Source organism: Eptesicus fuscus, chromosome 14 (genome assembly GCF_027574615.1).
Source record: "Eptesicus fuscus isolate TK198812 chromosome 14, DD_ASM_mEF_20220401, whole genome shotgun sequence".
Taxonomy (NCBI): Eukaryota; Metazoa; Chordata; class Mammalia; order Chiroptera; family Vespertilionidae; genus Eptesicus; species Eptesicus fuscus.
Window position 1 is genome coordinate 31,411,661 of NC_072486.1, and position 22,694 is coordinate 31,434,354.

General features: G+C 41.2%; 1 protein-coding gene across 1 annotated transcript in view; it reads right to left on the reverse strand.

The window, feature by feature from the left end:
• DMTF1 (cyclin D binding myb like transcription factor 1) overlaps positions 1-859 on the reverse strand; it is a 50,016-nt gene extending 49,157 nt beyond the window's left edge. Inside the window, exon 1 of the mRNA XM_008149490.3 lies at positions 764-859. The gene's annotated coding sequence lies outside the window, so the exon portion shown is untranslated. The remainder of the gene's footprint in view (positions 1-763) is intronic.
• Positions 860-22,694: the final 21,835 nt, after the last annotated feature.

A 22,694-nucleotide genomic window follows, 5' to 3' on the forward strand; every position in this document is an offset into this window, starting at 1 on the left:
AGGTTGGCAATCACTATTGGCCGAGGCATTTTACGGTTCTCCGGTCGGTTGGGACGCACGGTCTTCCCGGCACCCAGCCCCTGCCTCTCCTTTTACAAAAAGGGGCTCAGGCTGACCGAGACCGTTGGGCCAGCGAGCCCGATCCCCTCGGGCTGGGCCACGAAGAGGTGAGCGAGAGTGAATCCAAAAGGACGGGAAGAGAAATCTAAGACGCAAATAGGGTAAAAAAGAAAAAAAAAAAAAAAAACAACAACCAGGGGGGTGGGGCGAGACCCACCTCTTCATTGAACCACCTACCACCAACGAAAAGGTTAACCACCACAACCAAGAGACAGAAAGGTGACCACCACAGAAACAAGGAAGGCTTCCCGCCCGGCTCTCGGCATTCCCGGGCCCAATTCTCTCAGCAGCTCCCGGCCCACCCCACCCCCAGGGGTCCCGGCGCCATTTAGCTCCTCCGAAGCCGCCGCCATTTTCCGCCCCTGCCGGGTCGCCGCGGTGCCTCGGCGGCTGCTGGTTCCTCTCCTCTGCCGCCCGGGAGGCCGCCGCAGGCCCGGCCCCGAGAGGGAGGCCCCGGTCTGAGCGTGCGGGGACGGCAGCTTCAGCGTCACCAAGGCCCAGCTCCCACCCCGCCCGCGGTGCCCGGGGGCCGGCAGCTGGCGCCGGCCGGCGGGAGCAGGCGGGCAGCAAGGGGGCCGGACAGGCTCCACTGGGCGGAGCGGCCCTGGCGGCGGTTGGGACCTGAAGGTTCCATCGCACTTACTTCCTGTTTTGGGTCCGGGCACTTTGGAAGAACCAGGATGAAGGCTCCAAAAAATACCAGGATGGAGGAAGCAGCCACGGGCAAGAGTGGCTACAGCTGGAGTAAGCGAGCGCGACGAGCCACCGGAAACGGAGCTACGGCCGCACCCCGCCCCCAAGCCCCCGCCCGCTCCCCCGCCCGCTCTCCCTTCCCTCGGGCTGGCCCAGCGAGCCCGGTGTACGTCACTTCCGGCCAAGTTGGAGCGCGAAAAAGGGTCGCGCTTTATTGCGCGAAAAAAGGTCCCCGCTTTGTTGCAGACCAGGTCTATCTGTGGTCGGCTGTTGTCTTCCTCTCCTCATACTCGGAAGACCTCCGTACGGATTATCTCGCTGCTGCGGATGTAATGGAAGCAATGGAGCTTTTTCTTTTTCTTTTTCTATGCAACCGTGGCCCTTCTGGCTTCGGAGAAAGTTGGGCTCCGCGCGCAGGCCCAGTTTCCTAATTCTCCAGGGCTCGGAGCGGAGGAAGCTGCAGGTTGGAACGGCTTGGAAGCGGGGTCTGAGTGCGGAAGGAAACCTGAAATTGTGTGTCTGATCTTTCGCATTCGGTCGGCTTTGCAGTGGGCGCTTGGCCGGCGTAGACGCTGACGTCAGGTGTTACCTATTTGGACGTGTGTTGCCATTAGTGGGGACAGGTATCCTGTCTGAGTGTAGGAAGATGCTCTCGTCTTAAAGCACTTGAGACCCAGGCAAGGGTTTTGCTTTTTAGAGTTCCAAGGCTTTGGAAATCGAAAGATTGTGTGGTCTGAACCCTGTTACTGCTCTGATGATTCTGACCTCATTTTACTTGTTTATAAAACTAGATTTATCATACTCTGCTTTCCCTTGCCAACTGGGAGTAGAGGAGTTTAAAAGTTAGACTTCACTGAAATAATTGCATCCAACAATTGTGTGAAGACTCACACTACATGGTCACAGTGCGAATGTGGTCACCATCAGTTGTAAACGTCAAACGAAGGCTATCAGGAAGGACACTTCGGCAGTTTCTTATGAAATTAAACGTGTCCTTACCCTATAGTCCAGCAATCACACTTCTTGCTATTTACACAAATGAGTTGTAACGTTATGTCCACATAACAACCTGCACACAGATATTTATAGCAGCTTTATTCATAATTTCCAAAACTTGGGAGCAACCATGATATGCTTCAGTGGGTAAATTCATAAACTGTGGTACGTTTATACAAGGGAATATTACTTAAAGCTTTTTTTAAAAAAGCTATCAAACCATGAAAAGACTTGGAGAAACTTTAGATGCATATTACTAAGTGAAAGAAGTTACTGTATAATTCCAACTCTTACGACTTTCTGAAAAGGAAAAGACCAACAGTTGCCAGAGTTTGGGGCTGGACAGAGAGGAACAGGTAAAGCACAGGATTTTTAGGGCAGTGCAATGATTCTGTATGATCAATAATGGTAGATACATGTCATTGTACATTTATCAAAACCCATAGAATGTACCATACCAATGATGAGCCCTAATGTAAACTATGGACCTGGGTGTTAATGATGGGTCAATGTTAGTTCATCGCTTGTAACAAATGGACCACTCTGGTGCTGAATGTTGATAATGGGGGAGGCTATGCATGCACCTGGTGGTCAGGGTGTGGGGGGGATACGTCTATAGAAAATATCTATACTTTCCCCTCAGTTCCCCCCCCCCTCAGTTTTATAGTGGATCTTAAACTACTCTTTAAAAAGTCTGTCTTGAAAAAGAAGAAGTATGAAAGAGCTTAAAGAAGACTGAATTCGGACAACGGGAGCCAACATTTTTTGAGAGCTTATGTGTCAAATGCTTTACATGTATTACACTCATTCAGTGTTTGCAAGCGCAAACTGCATAAGTACAGTTGTGACTAACGAATCCTGTTTTAGATAGGAACCAGAAAGAAGTGAAGGAATATGTCCAAGGGCACACAGCAAATAAGTAGTCAGAATGGAAGCCTCAGCTCTAGAGCCTATGATCTGGACTACCCTTCTGAACCTCACAAAATACACTTTGGCAAGTCTTTTTATAATGAAAACAGTATTACAACTAGTTTCCGCAGTGTAAACTGAAATGGAAGATGGACATGTTTGACTAATTCTCAAAAATAAATGCCAGAAGCAGCAATTTATTGCATCTAACTTTATTGCCAATTTGTGGTACTTTCTACATCCTATTGTAGTGATGACATATATAATATATAATTCAATTTTAAATAAGTACATAAGTAATATGTATGTAAGCAAAACCATGAGGCAGGATAGAGTCGTGGTATTAATGTTGGAATCAAACCTGAGTGTGAATCTTGATTTCATTGCTTAGTAGTGAGTATGGTACTTTACTTCTCTAAAGCTTCACTTGCTTTTGAAAAATGTGACAACAATATTTATCTCCAAGAATAATGAGTTCAACATGCTTTGCACAGAGCCTGACATGTTTTAAGCACTTTAAAATGGGAACTAATAAATTTCTAACCCAGAAAAGTAATTAAGCTACTCAAAGAGCAGTTGTAATGAAATAATCACACATATAAAATTATTAACATTTATGAGGAAGTGATTCCTAATTAGCCACATTTTTCATAAAGCATAACCATATAGGATTGTTTTCACTATAGCATAGAGAGTGATATTTAAATTATAGTCTGGCTGCCCATTCTATTCTGCAAAATCTTAGGTCAGCCTGCACTCTGCTGTTAATTCCCTAAAAAAATCAAGTGCATCCTCATAATTCTTCCTTCCTGGTGAGTTTCATAACTGCCGTTTGCCAAAGTCAGTTCATATTTCCTTGAGGAGGACAAATGTATTTTAATATTGATTTAATACATAACTTAAAAAATAAATTTAACTTCTCTTTATGATAAAAACTAAGTAGGTATACAGGAAATGTACCTCAACTTAATAAAGGCCATGTATGACAGGCCAACAGCTAACATCATACTCAATGGTGAAGGGCTAAAAGCTTTTCCTCTGAGATCTGGAACAAGAGAAGGATACCCACTTTCACCACGTTTATTCACCCTAAAGACTCCATAGAAAAAGCTTAGAACTAATTAACATATTCAGTAATGTTGCACACTACAAAATCAATTTACAAAAATCTGTTGCATTTCTATACACTAATAAAAACTTTGAGAGAAGAAACTCCCATTTACAATTGCATTAAAAAGCATAAAAATACCTAGGAATAAATTTAACCAAGGAGGTGAAAGACCTGTATATTGGAAACTATAAAACAGCAATTAAAGAAATTGAAGAGAGCACAAATAAATTGGAAGACATTCTGCACTCATGAATTGGAAGAATAAATATTATCAAGATGTCCATACTACCCAAACAATATACAGACTTACTGCAATCCCTATCAAAATTCTAATGGCATTCTTCACAGAAATAGAATAAACAATTTCTAAAATTTGTATGGAATCACAAAATAACCCATATAGCCAAAGCAATCTTTAAAAGAAGGAACAAAGCTGTAGGCATCATGCTCCTCATGTCAAACAATATTATGAATCTGTAGCAATTCAAACAGTATGGTATTTGCATAAAAACACACATAACACTATGGAACAGAACAGAGAACCCAGAAACAAACCCATGCATATATAGTCAACTAATTTATTACAAAGCAAAGAATATACAATCGGGAAAGGACAGTTTCTTCAATAAATGGTGTTGGGAAAATTGGACAGTCACATGTAAAGGAATGAAACTGGATCACTGCCTTGAACCATACTGTTTTCCATAGTGGCTGCACCAATTTACATTCCCACCAACAGAGCACAAGTGTTCCCTTTTCTCCACATCCTCGCCAACACTTGCTAATTCTTGTCTTTTTTTATATATACATATAACCCTGCACGGTGTGGCTCAGTTGGTTGGATATACTGAAGGGTAGCTGGTTTGATTCCCGGACAGGGCACTTGGATTTTGGACTTGATCCCCATTGGGGGGCATGTAGGAGGCAGTTCATTCTCACATTGATGTTTCTCTCCCTCTCCCTTCCTCTCTAAAAATCAATACAAATATTTTTAAAAAAACAACAGTATGGAGGTTCCTCAAAAAAATTAAAAACAGAACTACCATAGGATCCAGCAATTCCACTTCTGGGTATTTATGTGAAGAACACAAAAATACTAACTTGAAAAGATATATGCACTCACATGTTCATTGCAACATTATTTACAATAGCCAAGATATAGAAATAACCTAAGTGTTATCTATGGATGAAAATCAAGAGGGTGTGGTATATAGGTAGAATGGGATATTATGCAGTCATAAAAATTTTGCCATTTGCTACAAAATGGATAGACCTAGAGGGTATTATAATAAGTGAAGCGAGTCAGACAGAAATATGTATACTGTAGAATCTCTCTTATATGTGAAATAAATTAAAAAAACCCTCATAGATAGGATAGATTGGTGTTTACTAAGATGTTTTTTAATAATTAAAAGTAAATCTTTTAATAACACTTGCATATCTGTGACTTGCATATCAATGCAAGACTATTCATAACATAACTTGAATACTAGATAAACTTTTCTGCAGTTAGACTTCTAGGTTATTCATTCCTACCTCACTCCTAAGTCAATGTGTGCCTAGGGAGTGCATGAGGTATTTTATATTATCCTAGGATTTACTTAACTAAGAAATATTTTGTAGGAAAATAATGAGAACTTGTTCTATCTAAATTTTTTATAACACTTTTATGAACTTCATCAGTGATAGAATATTGATGGAATTACCTTTCTTTTATGAAAGGACTAGAGGCTCAGTGCAGGAAATTTGTGCACAGGTAGGGTCCCTAGGCCTGGCTGGCAATCAGGGCGGATCAGGTTCCCCGCCTCCCCACCTCCCTCAGTGCCCCACCGCTGACACCGCCTGGTGGTCAGTGCACGTCATAGCGAGCGACCGAGCTCCCAGTCTCCCAGTTGAACTCCCCAGAGGACACTTTGCATAGTAGCCTTTTATATATATATACTAGAGGCCCGGTGCACGAAATTTGTGCACGGAGTGGGGCGGGGGAGGGAGGGACACTTTAGCACTGCCTGCACCCTCTACAATTCTGGACCCCTACACCTTTTTCTTATCTAGCTAACCTCTTCACATTTAAAAAAATTAACTGAAATATCACCTACTCTAGGAAATCCTCTTTGAACAAATGTCTTTACAATCTGTATTAAGTATTTTCATAGTATACCATTCTTTTTCTTCAACAACTACTTAGAGTGGATGCAATGTGGTTTTCATTCTTGCATCTGAATTTTTTCTTCTTGCTCTTGTAATAGTAAAGCTTATCCAATTTACATTTGCCCTTCAAGGGCTTATATTTGGTTCAGTTTCTAGTTGGCTCCTTGCTTTATTTTTAAGCAAAAAATTTGGGTTGTGATAGTAAACCTCACTTGTAATCAAGCCTGTAGGTCTCTCTATCTGAATATTTCTATAATACCTATCACTTTAGCATACCAGAGATTGTCTTCATTTATAGAAAATAACAATAAATATCACCTGATCATTTGATCTTCTAGTAATATATATATATATATTTTTAAATATATTTTATTGATTTTTTACAGAGAGGAAGGGAGAGGGATAGAGAGTTAGAAACATCGATCAGCTGCCTCCTGCACACCTCCCACTGGGGATGTGCCCACAACCAAGGGACCCTTCAGTCCACAGACTGACGCTCTATCCACTGAGCCAAACCGGTTTTGGCAATCTTCTAGTAATATTTTATAGCAAGATGTATTATTCTAGTAATTTAACTATTACAAAACTGAGGCGTATAGAAATAAATTACATTGAACAATAAAGAATGACTCAAATATCAAAGCATTGTACACTTAGGGCCTCCCTTGTCCTGTGCCTCAGATGTCATAGCATAGTTCACAGTTCACATGGAACTCAGCTTCCTTTAAAATAGAAAGGGATGCCATACTCATGAAGCAGCTACTTCCAAATATATTTTTTAAATTTAATTCATAGCACATACTCTTTGTACTAATTATTGGAAAATCATCCTAGCAATTGCCTCTGTTCCTCTCTGTATTGTTGCCTTACATTCTGATGTTATTACTTTGCTTTTATCATCCACTCGCTCTAATAAGATAGTGAATTTATTTAAGGGCAGAGAACATGACTTGAACTTGTGTTTCTCTGTCATGGTGCCTAGATAAATACTCAAAGGCCATCCAGTCCAAATGACTGTGATGAGAGAGGCCCACTGTTGCTGGAGACCTCTTATTTTTATTTAAGGGCCTCACTTGTTCTGTGCCTTTACAGAGGGGTAAGTAGGGGCTGAGGGAATTTGAGTAAACCCAGACAGAATTCTCTTCCTAAAAGATTTTGCTAAGCTGACCCCTCTGGGACCACCGGGCATTTGTCCAATTAAAACCCAGACACACAGCAATAACAAAGGCACTGGTCCGTGGGGATCAAACCTGCAGGAACTTACCCCCGCATTCAGGACCAGGTTGCTGGGTAGACCTGGGCTGGTGCTCCTAACTCTGGGGACAGTGAAAATTCCCTTGGCTGCACGCTGTGATCTCGGGTCAGCTCTGCCTGGTCTGCTCTGCTCCCCCGTGATGGCGATGGTGGGTACGGCTTGGCCTGGCCTGCTTTGCTCGCCCCATGATGGCGATCATGGGTCTGGTCTCTGCCTGTTCTGCTCGCCCCTGTTGGTGATCGCAGGTCTTGGCTTGGCCTGGCTTGCTCTGCTCTCCGCGTGATGGCAATTGTGGGTCTCTTCTCTGCCTGCTCTGCTCTCCCTGTGATGGCAATCCTGGGTTCCACTCAGCCTGGCCTGCTCTGCTCACCCCGTGATGGCGATCTCGGGTCTCTGCCTGCTCTGCTCGCCCCGTGATGGCGATCGTGGGTCTCTTCTCTGCCTGCTCTGCTCTCCCTGTGATGGCAATCCTGGGTTCCACTCAGCCTGGCCTGCTCTGCTCGCCCCGTGATGGCGATCGTGGGTCTCTTCTCTGCCTGCTCTGCTCGCCCCGTGATGGCGATCGTGGGTCTCTTCTCTGCCTGCTCTGCTCGCCCCGTGATGGCGATCGTGGGTCTCATCTGTGCCTGCTCTGCTCGCCCCTGATGGCGATCGCAGGTCTCGGCTTAGCCTGGCCTCTTCGCCCTGTGATGGCGGGGCAGGGCAGCTTAGGACGCTGCCCCTGCCACCTGCCCAGGTCCCCTTGAATCCGCCGGAGGCTTAGGGCGTTGCTCCTACAGCCTGCATATGCAAATTAACCTCCATCTTTGTTGGGTTAATTTGCATACTCTGATTGGCTGTGGGAATAGCGAAGGTATGGTCAATTTACATGTTTCTCTATTATTAGTGTAGATAGATGATATATATATATATATTTTTAAATATATTTTATTGATTTTTTACAGAGAGGAAGGGAGAGAGAGAGAGTTAGAAACATGGATGAGAGAGAAACATCGATCAGCTGCCTCCTGCACACTCCCTACTGAGGATGTGCCTGCAACCAAGGTACATGCCCTTGACCGGAATCGAACCTGGGACCTTTCAGTCCGCAGGCTGAAGCTCTATCCACTGAGCCAAACCGGTTTCGGCATAGATAGATGATATATTAATATAAAATTCTTTCAGATACTGAGAGGCAGGTTCTGTTTTTTCATGATAGTCTCATGTCCTGGATGGTATGATTCAGAAAAAAATGTTTGTAAGGGCTTTTGCTCAAAGTAAATGAAAATACAATTGCCGAGAAGTCCATTTTCTTTCTACACAGTCTCTGTGTCCTGTTACTACAGCTGATGGGTATACACTGGAAAGCCTTCCAGAACTTACAGAGAGCTGATGAGGAAGTTATTTCTCCTATGCTATTAGAGGAATGAACAAATTGTCCCTCGTTCGGGCCACACATCAGGCTCTTCCAGCTCCTCTCCTGACTCAGATTCCTCCTCTAGGCTTTTCTCCGGGGCTATAGCACTCGTTCTTATCACCCTTTTCCTGCCCTCCATTTTGTGTCTCTGTCTCCTCTCCACATTTCCTTAAATTTCTCAACCTGGTCACTGCCTGTCCATACCCTCTTCTCTTCTTTTTCTTTTGCAAAGGATCTTTACTGAGACCTATTAATGGAACATTATAAAAAATCGGTTCCTTTACAGTAGTGGGGTGAGGTGTGGTAGGGCATTTGTTCAGCTAATGCGGGAGTGTATTTGTGCCAGAATATGGCACAGTACCTTCACTTAGCAGAAACTTAGATGTCTATTGAGATAAAAGATAATTAAGTGTCTTAAATCAGAAGATCAGGAAGCTAGCCATTTCTATTCTTTGGCAATAGTTACTACAGGAGAGCTTAATTATTTTTTTCAGATAGTGTCACTATTTGAGCAACTCTGGAATGAAACAAGCAAATGTTACCTTTTATTACTACTCTAGTGGAAAGAGGTTATTTTAACACAGCGTCACGTGTTCTTAGTGTTACTCTCAACTTTATAGCCCAAATCTCTTTATTCATCTAGATGCAGTATTTTAAGGATAGAAACATTACATTTTAACCAGCAGATGTCCCTATTCAGCAAGGTTTTTGTTTTGTTTTGTTTTGTTATTTTCTTTCCAGAGTAGTAGCTTCAACAGCAGATGGGAATTCTGTTGCTTGAATTTGTTAGTGATATGCTATAGTAGACCAATGACAAGATTCAACAATCATAAAACCAAAAAGATTATGCTTTGAAATCCAAATTTGAAAGGTCTATTCGAATTTAAAGACTTGTCATTGAAAAATCTCCTCTTTTATGCAATCCTACCTAATAAAAGGTTAATATGCAAATAACCATCACTCTGCTACGCCCACAATTGGGCCTGCGGGAGGCTGGGGGGCGGGACACGGGGTGGCCTATCTGGCCGTTGAGAGGCGCCGGAGGCTTTTGGCCTGGTGCACGAGCGGACACCCAGCTCCCCTGCCATCGAAAGCGGGGAGCTGGGTGTCTCTCTGTGCATACGGAGAGACTATAAGATGCCAAGAAAGAAACCACTACTAAGGAAAGGATTCAAAAACTAAAACTATGGAACTTACAGGTAAAGAAGTAGGAGAAAATCTTTGCTACTTTGGAGGTAGCTAGATAGCTTAGAAGGACATAGGAAACTCTAACCATAAAAAAGTAATTGTTAGATTTGTTAAAATTAACATCTTCTCTTGAAAAAAGTCACCATTATGAAAATAAAAAGGCAAGTCATAGGGAGAAATTATTCACAATACATATGTCTAAAACAGACTTTTATGGAGAATATCTATGAAGCAGTCTTACAATTCAATGGTAAGAATACAGGCAACCCAATGTTCAAAATGTGCAAAAGATTTGAAAAGACACATCACAAAAATAAGATCTATACCATCATGAGATGATTAATATCATTAGTCATAAGGGAAATGTGGATTAAGCCTCAGTGATTTTCTACAAAACACACTAGAAAGGCTAAAATTAAAAAGACTGACAATAACAAGTATTGGCAAGTATGAGGAGCCACTACAACTCTCACGTAGGTGGGAGTTAAACTGTTGCACCCACTTTGGAAAATGTATTGACAGTTTCTTAGAAAGGTAAACATTCCCTTACCATAGACCCAGCAATGTTACCTCTTGGTATTTAAAATAAATCAATAAATCATAACATTTGTTCACGCAAGGATTTGTACACAGATGTCCATTGTAATCCTATATAATAAAGAGCTAATATGCTAATTAGACCAGATGGCAGAACAACCTTCCAGAACGATCAGTGGGCGGGGCTGTGAGGTAGCCGGGGCCACAAGGCAGCCGGGGCTTCGAGGGCTGAGTTCCTTGCACAAATTTTGTGCATCGGGCCTCTAGTGTTTCAAATAATTCCCTTGAGAAGAAGATTCAGGGACAAAGAAACGGGGAGCCTGTTGCAACCTTTATTGCTTTCAGAAGTTTGCACATTTGTGATACTCATTCATTCCTTTCATCCAATAGATCTTCCTAAGCGTGAACTTTGTGCTGAGCACTATTCTAGACATAGAGAATATGGCAGAGAAACAAAGTCCCTGTCCTCAAGGCCCATATATTCTAGTGGAGGAACTGGAGGAGCTTACATTAGTGTTTTTCAATGGGTCTTTGTACAAAACTCTCGGTTAGAGTGCCAATTTACTAAATTATTTTAATTGTTCATAAAACTTGCTCATGATGAACAATTTAATGAGGGATTAAGACAAAATATGAATCAATTAGTATCATCAGATTAATCTAAATTGCAAATATTAGAAATGATGGACCAATGTTCATTAATCTTGCTTAATCAAAGCACTTTGAATAATACCTTACAAGTAGTGAATGCTCAAAATGTCAGATATTATTATTTGTCCTTACACATCATAACTACAAAGAATAAAAAGCAGGAAGTAAATAATTCTCTAGGCAAAGTGTTTTATGCCCTAGAGAAATTATATGGCCTCTTACTTGAGGAATCACCTTCTACTGGGGTTCACTGGATATCCTTAATGTACATGCAAGCTGCATATAAACAAAAACATACAAGCTAAAGGTCTTTCTTGACTTGGAATTGTTAGAGTTAAAACCCAAGCTCAACAGAAAGCACTGTTGATCAAGCAAGCTATTCTTCCTCCAAAATTACCTGAAATGGCAAATTAGTCTTTTAACAACAACCTAATTTAAATATTTCTACCTTATATTAAATATAACCATATTAAATTAAATTTCAGAGCATAATAGCTTTGTTATAATGACTGTATCCTAAGTAGGCAAACTGAGAGAAGACCAAGTGTAGACATATGATTTTTTAATGAAATTAAGAAAAACAGCATTAGGAAAGCAGTTTCTATGAGCCATCTGTTCAGACTTGAGAATACTGTTATTATATATAATCGTATTTTATATTTGTAGCTTTTGAAGCAGTATTATATTGATATTAGCAAACCTAGGGCTAGGAAAATATGTAGCTCTAGTGGTCACAGCATCACTAATATATTTTTTCTGTGCTTGTTTATGTTTCCTACTAGGAGTTTACATTTATGCTGAACTTTGATCTGTGTTGGTTCAACTTGGTACATTAAAATATAAAGCTATTACAGCCAGTGCCTGAAGGTAAAATTCATTTCTCTGTTTCCATAATAACTCGATAAGCTTTATTTTTGTTGAATAGGAGTCATTTTCACATGATGCTTCAGTCTTTTCTTTCTTTCCCTTTGCCAAAGAACCATCTGCTATGGAATTATTCTATATTGAGAACACTCTTAATATTGAGCCTGTAATAAATTTTCACAATAATCTCCTCTGAGAAGGAACCCGTGCTGTTTTACCATTGTTGACCAATTGCAGAAAAATATGTGATGCAAAGTCTCATACATATTTACATCTACACTAATAAAAGAGAAACATGCAAATTAACCTTCACTTTGCTATGCCAAGCCACGCCCACCAGCCAATCAGGAGCAAGTATGCAAATTAACCCAACCAAGATGGCGGCCGTCCACGGAGCTGGAGCAAGCAGGAGGCTTGGGTTTCCCCCAGCGATGGAGGAAGCCAAGCTTCCTGGCCAGCCCTGGCCTCTGCTCAAGGCTACAAAGTTTCAATTATAGAAAATAAATAAATCCTAGATACTTGCTTCCAGCTGGCCCTGGCCTCCGCTCAAGGAGGCACTGGGACCTTGGGTTGCCGGGGGGGGTGATCAGGCCAGGATGGGACGGCAGGGGCTGTTGGAAGTAAGCAGACCAGCAGAGGGGCCAGTTGGGGATGAGCAGGCCATCAGTGGGGGTAAGTTGGAGGTGATCAGGACAGCGGGGGGGGGAGGGCAGGGTGGAATGAGCAGGCCAGCAGGGGGTGATCAGGCTGTCAGTGGGGGGCATTTGGGGGTGAGTAGGCCGGTGGCGGGGGACAGTTGGGGACGAGCAGGCTTGCAGGCAGAGTGGTTGGGGGTAATCAGGCAGGCAGGCAGGCAGGTGAGCGGCTGGAGCCAGCAGTCCCGGATTGTGAGAGGGATGTCTGACTGCTGGTTTGGGCCTGATCCCTGTAAACTGGCAGTCAGACATCCTTCAAGGGGTCCCAGATTGGAGAGGGTGCAAGCCAGGCTGAGGAACACCCCCCCCCCCCCATGCACGAATTTCGTGCACCGGGCCACTAGTGTTGTAAATAATTACGTTAAATAACAGTGGTGAAAACGGACATCCATGTGTTGTGCCTATTCTTAGGGGAAATGGTTTTAGTTTTTGCCCATTGAGTGTGATGTTTGTCATATATGGTCTTTATTAGGTTGAGGTATGATACCTCTATTTCCACTTTGCTGAGAGTTTTTAATTAAAAATTAGTGGCCCGGTACACGAAATTCATGCACGGGGGGAAGGGTGTCCCTCAGCCTGGCCTGCACCCTCTCCAATCTGGGACCCCTCAGGGGATAACCGGCAGTCGGACATCCCTCTCACAATCCAGAACTTCTGGTTCCTGACCGCTCGCCTGCCTGCCTGCCTGATTGCCCCTAACTTCTTCTGCCTGCCAGCCTGATTGTCCCTAACTGTTCCTCTGCTGGCTTGATTTCCCCTAACCACCTCTGCCTCAGCCCTGCATCCAGGACCCAGGATTCCCTCCTCTAGCCAACCACAGGCACCCAGGATCCGGGCTTCCCTCCCTCCCTCTGGTCAGTCATAGGTGCCCAGGCTGGCTGCAGCCACAGGGGATGGTGGGCAGGTGGCTTTGCCTGGGCTGTAGCCACAAGTGCTGGCGCCCAGGACCGTGGGGTGGGCGGCTTCTCCATCTCCCGGGCCACAGCCAGCCACAGGTACTGGTGCCCGGGACTGCGGAGTGGGCAGCTTCTCCATCTACAAGGCTGTAGCCAGATGCAGGTACTGGTGCCTGGACCGCAGGTGGGCAGCTTCTCCATCTTCCCTGGGATGCAGTGTGGGCAACTTCTCCGGCTGGCTGCGGCTGGGATCATGGGGCAGGCGGCTTCTTCGTCTCCCAGGCTGCACCCACCCTCAGGCGCTGGGGCTGGTTTCTCTGTCTCTCCTAGGATGTGGAGCAGGCAGATGTGAGGCTTCTGCTGTTGTCTGCAGCCTGGGATCACAGGGCAGGCGGTTTCTTTGTCTCCCGGGCTGCAGCCAGCCTCAGGCACTGGTGCCTGACTTCTCCGACCCCACAGGCCCAGAGTGGCAGGGGGTGGGGCTGCCACCATGGTTTCAGGTTAATTTGCATACTCACTCTGATTGGCTGGTGGTGTAGCGGAGTGACAGTAATTTGCATGTTTATCTTCTATTAGTGTAGATGGGTGTTGGATTTTGTTGAATGCTTTTTCTGCATCTATTGATACAGTCATGTGATTTTTTTTTCTTTCAGTTCGTTTATGTGGTATATCACGTATATTAATTTGCAAATATTGTACCAGCCTTGCATCCCTGGAATAAATCCCACTTGGTCATGGTGTATGATCTTTTAAATATATTGCTGGATCCAATTTGCTAAATTTTGTTGAGGATTTTAGCATCTATATTTATCAGGGATATTGGCCTGTAATTCTCTTTCTTTATAGTGTCTTTATCTAGTTTTGGGATTAGTATAATGCTGGCTTCATAAAAAGAGGTTAGAAGTGTTCCTTCCTCTTGGATTTTTGGGAATAATTTGAGGAGGATAGGTGTTAGTTCTTCTTTGACTGTTTGGAAAAACTCCCCTGTAACTCATCTGGACCAGGGCTTTTGTTTGCTAAGAGTTTTTTGATTACTGCTTCAGTTTCCTCAGTTGTTATTGGCCTATTCATGTTTTCTGATTCTTCCTGATTCAGTTTTGGAAGGTTGTATTTTTCTAGGAATTTGTCCATTTCATCCACATTGTCCAGCTTGTTGGCAAATAGTTGCTCATAGCATTTTCTTACAATCCTTTGTATTTCTGTGATGTCAGTTGTTACTTCACCACTTTTGTTTCTGATTTTAATTATTTGGGTCCTCTCTCTTTGTTTCTTGATGAGTCTGGCTAAAGGTTTATTAATCTTCTTTATCTTTTCAAAGAATCAGCTCTTGGTACCATTGACCTTTTTTATTGTTTTTTTTTTTTTTTTTTTTTTTTTTTTAGTCTCTATGTTATTTATTTCTGCTCTAATCTTTATTATTTCCTTCCTTCTACTTACTGAGGGCTTTTCTTGTTGTTCTCTGTCCTAACATGTGGTCTATCTTTGAGAATGACCCATGTGCACTTGAGAAGAATATATATTTTGCAGTTTTGGGTTGAAATGTTCTATAAATGTCAATTAAATCCATCTGATCCAGTGTGTCAGTCAGAGTCACTGTTTCCTTGTTCATTTTCTGTCTGGAAGATCTATCCAGGACTGGAATTCCAGTTTACAACACTGTACCATAGGTGGTGGAAATGGGAGAAAACAGGTATCTGGAAGTTACCAGTATTTCTGGAAAATAAGCACTAGCAGAGTGCACTCCAAGACCACAGAGATGTCTCTGGGTCCCCAAAGGCTGGAAGGGGAGTACCCATCTGAGTCATTTCCAGTGATGGAGATATTAGACTGTGGTAACGGGGCACCGAAGTGGTGATTGGCACAATCCAGAGACATTGAATCCTCTCACAGGAGATAATCTTTTGTTAGAAGCTGAGAAATTTTGTTACATATTACTTTCAACATATTTAAAATATAATTGACATAAGCACTTACAAATCATGGTGTGTGTAGAAAAAGAATATTGTCTGAGTGTAATAGATATTCCCATATTTATTATACTGCTAATAATGTAAAATATTCATACAAATTATTTGAATTCTACATATCAGCAATTAGTAACATAGAGGTTCCCTGAACATCTGGGCAGAAAATTGAAAAACCTGCCAGTAGCTCAAATAGGACAGGGTCATGTTCTGAATTTCTTAGTTGGGCAGACATTTCCAACTTTTGTTCTCCTACAGCTTACACAGTCAGGGCAGAGCTAACTTGCTCAACAAGAAATTTCTTCTACGAGGGCCTTCTTGTGGTGTACCTGGTTAACATCTGAAAATCACTTTTCATGAAAAGTGACATCTGTAAGCTCAGGGTTCTCTCACTGACTCTTGGTTTAGGTTTATTTGGTTCTAAATAAACTTCCTCTAGGAGAGTTTCTACTAGTGATGAGCCTATTCAGCAATGAATTATTTTGTAATCAGGCACATTGCAGTCTATCAGAAGAGCACGGTTCTCCACGTGTTCTATCATTTCCACTAACATTATAAACTATGGTCCATTTGGACTCTCTTGAAAAGACAAAAATTGGCCAATCCACCCTGTTTCCTTTACTGATGTCTCAGTGTCAGTACATAAAATGTGATTGAGAAGAAATTTAGGTGAAATTCTTAAAATCTGTGATGGATACATTTAGCCTACATTTCAGTTAAGAAAGTGATTCATACTTCATGTCTATTTTCAGTTGCTAAAACTAACGCTATGTTAATTTAAGCCTAACTAAAAGTTCTCTCAAATTGCTAATTTTATAGTTGCTATAAGTAGCATAATTAGGAACTCTACATTGCTTTTTTAAAAAAGAAACCGTGTTTTTTAACTATGCATAATTCTGACTCTAGCACCCTTGTTTTTTGTTTTTAAAAAGTTGTAGATTTTAAAAGGAACTGTGGCCCTAGCCAGTTTGGCTCAATGGATAGAGCTTGGCCTGAGGACTGAAGGGTCCCTAGTCTGATTCTGGTCAAGGGCACGTACCTTGGTTGCAGGCTCCTGGCCCTGGTCGGGTCATGCAGGAGGCAACCAATCAATGTGTCTCTCTCACATCAGTGTTTCTCTCTGTCTCTCATTCTCCCTTCCAGTCTCTAAAAATCAATGGGAAAAATATCCTCAAGTGAGGATTAAAAATTAATAATAAGTATAAATAAATAAATAAATAAATAAAAATAAAAGGAACTGTGGTGGTACTCACATGTCAGCTAGGGCCTCCTATTTCCTATCTTATGAAATCAATGTAAGATTGCATTAAAAGCTCAATTGCCAAGTACAGTTATGTTCAAAACTTTTGATCGACTTCTTAGGTTCTCGGCATTTTACACAATTATGACTCTTTTCCTCTAATTCTTGCATCCAAGCAAATACTCTATTTTACCTTAAAGAATCACTAGTTTTTTCACTAGTTACCACAGAGCTTCACATTCCAAGAATTTAGAGGTTATATAAGAAAGTTAAAGGCTTCAGAGAGGAGTCATGGCTTGCACCATGGATTCTTTCTCTCCTCTCCTGCTCTCTTCCCGCCTCCTATCAGGAACAAAGCTAATTCCTCTTTTGCCTTATAAATAGTGATTTAGCTAATATACTTAGTCTTACTTGTGGTAGACTACTGCTATTTTCCATATTTGTTCTTCCCTTCTTTTATAATAATAGTAGAATATTTGAGTGCCAAGATAACATTCCATTTTGTTAACCTCCTGTGCAGCCAGGTATGATTGAATGACTATCACTGTGGCCAATGTGATGTAAGCAGAACTCATGTGTACAACATCTGTTTTTTTCCCTAAAGGAATGATCCTGCTCTCTTTTTCACTTTTCCTTCTTCCGTCTGGCTGGAATGGGGATGTGGTGGTAACAAGTAACCTTGAACTGTGCAGATAAGAGCAATAGGAATAGTGGAGCAACAAGATGGACTGATACAATGGTATCCTTATGCCTGTCCTTGACTGAGTATGCCCTGTATGATACATGCTAGGGAGAGAAACTTTTATCTTCTTACTGCATTTATATTTGGGGTTTCTATTTCTACAGTGGAGCCTATATCCTATCCATGCAATGTCCTTCAGACTCTTACCATTCACACCAAGGCATTTCTTAAGGACACTATGCACTTCCTATGAGGAACTCTGGTGAACCAATCGTTCTCCCCCTCTTTACATTTGTATGTGACACTTTCTGTAGGAGGGGAGGATGAGTGACATTTCCTTAGGTGGAGATGTGAGGAAAATTTCAGGTAGAGGAAAACTTGAGGAGGAAATATTCAAGAAAGTGCAAATAATTTCTAGGGAATACAAAAAATAATACAATACACCATGCAATTTTGGCACATAGGGGAATTCTGAGAAACAAAATTGGAAATGTGACTTGGGTAGAGTAAAGCGGTGGTGGTGGTGGAGGTATATCAGTTAGTCTTTGCTGCTTAGTTGTGTAACAAAACACCCCAGCCTTTAGTGTCTTACAAACAGTTATTACTTGGTAACTGAATGGGTTTGGAGTTGGGGTTGGCAGCAGTGGTCAGTTCTGCTGTTTCCCCTGTGCTTACTCATGCAGCTGAAGTCTGCTGGAAATCAACTGGGATTGGATGGCCCCATTCACGTCTAGTTGATAGGTGGGAGGCTGGTGTGGCTCAGTTCTCCTTTATGTTGTCTCTTCAGCTGTCTGGTGCTGGCTTGTTCATACGGCAGCAGTGCTCCAAGTGCAGCAAAGAAGGCAAGACTTGATTTCAAGTACTTTTTAAACTTCCTGTTGTTTCATATTAGCAAGTCTCCGACCAAGTCCATATCTCACATCTGAGTTGGAAGAAGACTTCACCTCTTGATAGGAAGAATTGTAAATTAGTAGGGGCAATATTTTGTAATCTGTTAGATCCTTGGATACTAAGCTAAGACATTTGTACTTTTAATTGATAGACAGTGAGAAAGGAAGGGCACAGACTTAGGGACCAAGCTTAGATATAGCCAAAAGCTGTCTTTTAAAAAATATTATTTTTTAAGAACAGTTTTCAGTTTACATAAAAATTAAGAAGATGGTACAATGTGAATTAACTTGCCCAGGTACAGGTAACTAGTAAGTAGCATTCAGTAATCCTTTGTTATTCACATTTTATATTAATATCGTATGTCTGTTATAGTTAATGAATTAATATTGATGTAGTATTATTAGCTAAAGTCCATACTTTATTTAGATTTCTATAGTGTTGACCTAATATACTTCTTCTGTTCCAGGATCCCATCAGGATACCATAGTATGTTTAGTTGTTATGTCTCCATAGAATCCTCTTGGTTTGTGACCTTTTCTCATTTCCTTGTTTTTTGATGACTGGAACTGTTTTGTGGAGTATCCATCAGATATTTTGTAGAATGCACTCTATTGTAATTTGATGTTTTTCTTATGATTAGACTTAAGTTATGGGATTTTGGAAGGAAGACCGCAGAGGTGAAGTGCCAATTTTATCATATCATATGAAAGGCACATACTATCCACATGACTTTCCACAGTTAATGTGAATCTTGATCTTGTGGCTGAGGTAGTTTTTGTCAGGTTTCTCCACTCTAACGTTACCCTCCTGCCAATACCCACATCTCCCCTAGCCTCAACATACTCTTTGGAAGGAAGTCACTATGCTCAATTCCTATTTAAAGAGTGGAAGATAGGGGGAAAAAAAAAAGAGGGGAAGATGGAGTATCTACATAAATTATTTGGAATTACTTTGCATGGGAGATCTATTTCTTCTTCCCCATTTATTAATCTATTCAATGATTTATTTGTATTAATATGGACTCATGGGCATTTATCATATACTTTGGGTTATACTCCACTACTTCCTTTTATTTTGTTGCTCAGATTGTCCCAGCTTTGGTGACTGGAAGCTATTTCAGTTGGCTCTTGGACCCTTTTGATATACCTCCATCAATCATAGGCCAATGTAGCCTAGAAAGCCAGGATACACAAGTATAAGCAGTAGGTGGCATAAGGCATGGAAGACAAAAGGGGGAGCTTCATGAGGACAACTGAAGGGCAGTGGGAAGTAAAGAAAGGCTTAACCTTTTTTTTTTTTTTATATGAATTGGAGAAAATAAGAAGAATTATCTCAGTAGAGTGGATTTCATGGTTGAAGATAACATCAGAGGAAAGCCAGATGTTGACCATTATTATACCCCAAAGACTTTTTTTTTTTTTAGAAAAATTTGAGGGTGCAGGGAGTTTTTACAGTTGAACAGAGATGCAATAGAATGCAATGGAAGGAGCTAGTAAAGTGTTCAGCAGAGATAGAGGACTGTGGAAGAGGCAGGAGGAAGGTGGAGATTGAGCCTTGTGAATCAAAAGTGTATTTATGATACAATATCTCAGTATGAGCCCCAGACTAGAGATTTGGTAGTTAAATAAATGAACAAAAATACCTTCTGACAAATGGCAAGTTAGTAACTAATAAGTGCTTGCTCCAATAATTATTTGGAGCAAGAATGAATGAAGAACATATGCTGTTTATTTGAGCTATTCGTACTTAGATGAGCTGTTGACAAAAATGAAAGGATTTTAAATTAGAACCAAAATCTTGCAGAATGTAGTCAGGAAATACTGGAAACACTGGCACTTTAAATATTCACATGGAAAAGTCATAATGCAAATGAATTTTTACAATATGTGAAAAAATTATATAATGATATATAGGCTATGTCATTATACACTCTTAAGTTGGGAAGAAAGAAATATAATGGTTATCTCTTTCTCTCACAATACTCTTTACATTTCCCAAACATTTTGGTATCCATCCCTCACTTTGGATTTTCATTTGAGGAGAAATGAAAGGTAGGAAAATGTTCTGAAGAGCAGAGACATTTAAATTGAGGAGAAAGAGTACCCTTTGTTTATCATATCTCACCTCCTCACCCACCACCTCCAGCCTCTTTTGACTGCCACAACCTTCACAGCAGGGGTTCAGGATCTGAAGGAGGGGCCGACACACAAATGAAAATGCTACACAAGAAATATGAATTTAGAAGGCATTGGGGGCCAGGTAGAGCCTCTTTCTTGAAGAGACACACCGACTTCTGGCCTGGTATGCTATTTATTTACTTGAATACACACTTGCCCTTTAGCAATGCATACAGGCAGATCAAAGGTAAAGTTTGGTAAACAGTAAAAGGATTATCAGGTTAGGGAATTACCTTAAGCCACCACTATCTCAATAGATGAGGTGCTTAGCGTCAGCCCTGCTAACACCCAAGGTCCATCGGCCTTCTGAGTTCCTTGGTGCACTGACAGTATTGGCAAGCGGTGGCTTCCCACACCCGACCATCACTGGAGAACTAGATTTGGACAACTTAAACCCAAAGCGATCAAAGATCTCCATGAGCCTGCTTTGAATAACACAATGAGAATAGATTCAGAAACTAGATTTAAACTCAACTTTGAAGACAGAAACATCTGAAATATTTGAGATGAAGAACTGGACAATTTAAAATGACACAAAATAACATAATAGGATTTTTATTATGCAGGGAAAAATCTTTGTAAATCTGGGCCAGAAGTTTGCATCTGTTATTTAATGTTACCTTCTGTTACTTACTAATTAGATGTCCTTGGACAGATTAATTTACACTAAAAGTTTTTTTTTATTCATAGGATTCTGGAGACTTAAATATACTATGTATATAGGTTTCTCTTTCTATTTTTTTAAAAAAATCCTCACCTGAGGATATGTTTGTTTGTTTGTTTTTTAAATATATTTTATTGATTTTTTTACAGAGAGGAAGGGGGAGGGATAGAAAGTTAGAAACATTGATGAGAGAGAAACATCGATCAGCTGCCTCCTGCACACTCCCTACAGGGTATGTGCCTGCAACTAAGGTACATGCCCTTGACCAGAATCGAACCTGGGACCCTTGAGTCTACAGGCCAACACTTTATCCACTGAGCCAAACTGGTTAGGGCTGAGGATATGTTTTTATTGATGAGAAAGAGAGAGAGAGAGAGAGAGAGAGAGAGAGAGAGAGAGAGAGAGAGAGAGAGAGAGAGAAGTATCAATGTGTAAGAGAAACATCAATCTGTTGCCTCCTGCACATGTCCAGACTAGGGCCAGGGATCAAACCCACAATGTGGGTATGTTGCGAATCGAACCCACAACCTTTTTGCTATACAGGACAATGTTCAACCAACTGAGCTACCAGGCCAAGGATAGTTTTGTTTTATTTTTATTCAAAATAGAATCAACTTTAAATTTAGAGAAAAATTGCAAGTATGGTATAATTAACTTTTGCTATAAGCCACGAGAATAAGTTATTGACATGGTGCTCCATTACCTATGAATACTTTTGTGTGTATTTCCTATAATGACATTTTATACATAATCATAATCAATATAGTACTACTATCTAATCTTCAGATCTCATTTAAATCTTGCCAGTTGTTTCAATACGTTCTTTACAGAAAAAGAATCCAGTTCAGAATCAAATATTGCATTTACTTTTCATCTCTCTTTAGTCTCCTTCAATATGAAAGAGTTTCTGAGTCTTCACTTGACTTTCATGAGTTTGGCATTAATGAAGATTACAGATTATTTTATAAAATGTCCTATCATTTGTGTTTGTCTAATGTGTCCTTGCAACTCAATGTAGGTTCTGTGCCTTTGTCAGAAATACCACAGAAATAATGCCAAGTTCCTCACATTGTATCCTATCAGGTGGCACAGATTTTGATTAATCTCATTATATTACTACAAAGTTAGTGCATTACAACTACACAAATTTATCTTAAAATTCTGAAGATCAGAAGCCTGAAATGGGTTCACTAGGTTAAAATGAAGGCAGAGCTGTATTCCTTCTGCAGGCTGTAGGGGAGAATCTGTTAGCTTCTCCTTTTTTTAGCTTCTAGAAGCTGCCTACTTCCTCAGCACATAGCCCCCTTTCATCTTCAAAACCAGTAATCACATCAGTTTGAACTCTACTTTCATCACATCTCCTTCTCTGACTCCTTCTCCTGCCCCCCTTCTCCACTTAAAAAAAAAAAAAATTTATTGATTTCAGAGAGGAAGAGAGAGGGAGAGATAGAAACATTAATGATGAGAATCATTGATTGGCTGCCTCCTGCATGCCCCTTACTGGGGATCGAGTCTGAAAACCGACCATGTGCCCTGACTGGGAATCCAACCATGACCTGGTTCATAGGTCAATGCTCAACCACTGAGCCACACAGGCCAGGCCCTTTTCTACTT